The sequence below is a fragment of the Camelus ferus genome, chromosome X (genome assembly GCF_009834535.1).
Source record: "Camelus ferus isolate YT-003-E chromosome X, BCGSAC_Cfer_1.0, whole genome shotgun sequence".
Classification (NCBI taxonomy): domain Eukaryota; kingdom Metazoa; phylum Chordata; class Mammalia; order Artiodactyla; family Camelidae; genus Camelus; species Camelus ferus.
This window is the reverse complement of record NC_045732.1, coordinates 41,770,589-41,774,153: the sequence shown is the minus strand read 5'-3', so window position 1 is coordinate 41,774,153 and position 3,565 is coordinate 41,770,589. Positions and strand designations below refer to the sequence as shown.

General features: G+C 53.5%; 1 pseudogene; it reads left to right on the top strand.

The window, feature by feature from the left end:
- The first annotated feature begins 1,924 nt into the window (after positions 1-1,924).
- LOC116661867 lies at positions 1,925-2,878 on the top strand (annotated as a pseudogene).
- The last annotated feature ends 687 nt before the right edge of the window (positions 2,879-3,565 follow it).

Genomic DNA, 3,565 nt, shown 5'->3' with positions numbered 1-3,565 from the left:
CAGCTCACGGTGGTGGAACTGGGTCTCGCGCAGGTTCTGGTACTGGCTCTCGCGGCTCGGGCTATCCCGCGCGCCGTGGGGGTCCCGGTGCAGCTCCCCGCGGTGCAGCTGGCTCTCCTCCCTTAGGTCGCGGTTCTCCTGGGTGAGCTGGTCCAGCTGGCCCTCCAGCTCTTCGATGCGCCGCCGCTGGGTCTCCAGCAGCTGCTGCTGGCTCTCGATGATGTTGTTCAGCTCCAGCAGGTACTCCACCGCTCTGTTGGGGCTCTCGGATCCCGGGCCGCCCGGGGACCCGACCCCGCCTCCATCCTGGCGGCCCAGGGGCAGGGGAAGGGGCAAGAGAGCCCGGTCCCCGCTCGCTCACGGCGCCACCCTCCCCCGGGCCCAGCCGGGGGAGGGGGCCGGCGGGACGCGAGGGCGCGCACCGGGCTCGAGGGCCCGGGGGCCCGGGGGGGCCCGGGAGACAGCGCTGGGGCCGGCGGTACGGGGAGCAGGAGCTGAGGCTACCGCTGCCGCCGCCGCCGCCACCGCCACGGCTCCCGAGGACGCGGCCCACGGCGCTCCGCCCGCTGCGGAGTCACTGCGCAGCGCGGCCGCGCGGGACCGCCCCGGCCGCCGGCCCGCCCCCGCCCCTGCCCCCACCCCGCGCGCCCGGCCCGCCCCCACGCGTCCCACCTGCCGCCGCCGCCAGCTCCCGAAGCCGGACCCGCCCCAAGGCACCGCGGCCAGGCCAGGGCCAGCACCGTCGCAGGCTGCCGATCTCTCCGTTCTACCGGTCCCGGGGTCCTCACTTAACGCAGCCTAATGAAGCCCTCCATCCCAGTCCATTCCAATGTCCCTTGGGTCTACCAGGCCCAAGATCCTCATCTAAGACATCCCAGGAACACTCCCCCAATCCCAGGCAGCCCCCCAGGTCCAGTCATCCCACGAACTCCCCATCCCCTGAGTCTGCCAATCCCAAGTGTCAGATTCCCCATCCCATTCAACCCCTGGACGTCCTATCTCAGGTGATCTCTCTCTCTCTAGTCCACATCACAGGCAGTCCCCGGATCTCTCATCCTAGCCAGCCCCCTATCCCTCCAGCCTAGCCAGTCTGCAGCTCCCCCGTCCCAGGCAGCCCCTGGAACCTCACCCCCAACTTCACTGGCATCCCCTACTCCAGCTGGTCCCCAAACTCTCCATCCAAGCCTGTGTCCCATAGCCCCTATGCCAGCCAACCCCAGGATCCTCCAGGTTAGCCAGATCCTTGGGTCCTCCAGCCAAGGCAGTCCCAGGATCTCCCATCCTAACAAGCCCTATGACTCCTCATCGCAGCCAGCCTTAGGATCAAAGTTCCTTTCATTCTTTCAGTCCTCATCTTCCACTCTCCTTTGCAAATGCTCACCTCCATTTACTCCATCACCTCCATCCAATGAGACTGTACCCATTCTTCAAGACTTAAATGCCACCTCACTGAAGCTGCCCTGACTTCCCCAGCCAGAAGTGCTCACTTTCTCTACACTTCTCTTGTGACACTTGTGGGACAAGTGGAACTCTCCTTTATAGTGCATTCGTTTTTGTTATTGTTTCATGTCCTCAGCCAGACCAAGCTCCTTAAAGCCAGGAACACGTCTTTCTGAGCAGATTGGGGTAGAGGAGAATGCATGAGGTTAACAGTCAGACAGAACTGGATTTCAATTCTCTCTTCTCTCTGAACTTCCATTTCCCTATTAATAACATCTACCTCACAGGAGTGGTCTTGGGGAAAAGCATGCAAAAACATTGGCACAGGAAAGACAACCTAAAGAATTGAAGAAAATATCTGCAAATGATACATCTGATAAGGGCTTTGTATCCAGACTATGTAAAGAACTCTTACAACTTTGCAACAAAAAGATAACTCATTTTTTTTAATAGGCAAAGGATTTGAATGGATATTTCCCCAAAGATGTACCGGTAATGCACATGAGAAGATGCTCAGCATCACTATTCATCAGGGAAATGCAGATCAAAACCACAATGAGCTTTCTGTCATAACTTAAAGGGAAACTTTCACAGTGTCCAGAGCCCATGATGTCCTGCGCATGAAGGACGAGGATGTCCTTAAATTCCTTGCAGCAGGAACCCACTTAGGTGGCACCAGCCTTGACTTCCAAATGGAACTGTATGTCTATGAAAGGAAAGTGGGCATCTACATCATAAATCTGAAGAGGACTTGGGAGAAGCTTCTGCTGGTGACTGGTGCCATTGAAAACCCAGCTGATGTCAGTGTCATATCCTCCAGGAATACTGGCCATCAAGCTGTGCAGAAGTTTGCTGCTGCCACCAGGGCCACTCCTCTTGCTGGCCACTTCACTCCTGGAATCATCGTTTACCAGATCCAGGCAGCCTTCAGAGAGCCACAACTTCCAGTGGTCGCTGATCCCACAGATGACCAGCAGCTTCTCACAGAGGCATCTCATGTTAACCTGCCTTCCGTTGCTCTGTGTAACACGGATTTCTCCTCTGTGCCATGTGGACCTTGCTACCCCATTCAACAACAAGGGAGCCCACTCAGTGGGTCTGAGGTGGTGGGTGCTGGCCCAGGAAGTTCTGCTCATGCATCTCTCATGAGCACTCATGGGAGGTCATGCCTGATCTGTGCTTCTACAGAGATCCTTAAGAGATCAAAAAAGATAAACTGGTCACTGCTGGAAGGGCTGTGACCAAAGGGGAATTTTGGTCTGCTCCAGCTCCTGAGTTTACTGCTACTCAATCCAAGATTGCAGGCTGCTCTGAAAGCATGTAGGTGCCCTCTGTGCCTATCCAGCAGTTCCTCCTGAAGAATGGAGTGCCCAGCCCACCACTGAAGACTGCTCTCACTGCTCAGGCCACTGAACAGGTAGGAATGACCACTGGGTAGTCTTAAGCTGTTCTTCCACAGGCTCTTAAACAGAAAATGCAAATAAAGTTATTGAAAAATAAACATCAGTTTCTTAAAACACACACACACACAGATACCACGTCACACCCACTATGGCAGCTAAAATAAAAAGGATAGACAAAGAGAAGTAAGGCAAGCATGTGGAGAAATTGGAACCCTCAATCATTGCTGGCGGGAATGTAAAATGGTGCAGTTGCTTTGGAAAACAGTTTGGAAGTTTCTCAAAATGTTAAACATAGGGTTACCATGTGACCCAGGAATTCCACTCCTAGAAATACATCCAAGAGAAATGAAAATGTAGGTCCACACAAAAACTTTTACATGAATACTCATAGCAGCATTACTCCCAATAGCCAAAAAGTGGAAGCCAAAGGTTCATCTGTGGATGAATGGGTAAACAAAATGTGGTATATCCACACAATGGAATATTATTCAGCTATAAACAAGAATAAAGTTCCAAAATATATAAACAGCTCATCCAACTCAATATCAAAAAAAAACCAACCTGATTTAAAAATAGGCAGAAGAGACCTGAATAGACATTTTTCCAAGGAAGACATACAGATGGCCAACAGGCACATGAAAAGATGCGCAACATCGCTAATCATCAGGGAAATACAAATCAAAACCACAATGAGATATCACCTCACACCTGTCAGAATGGCT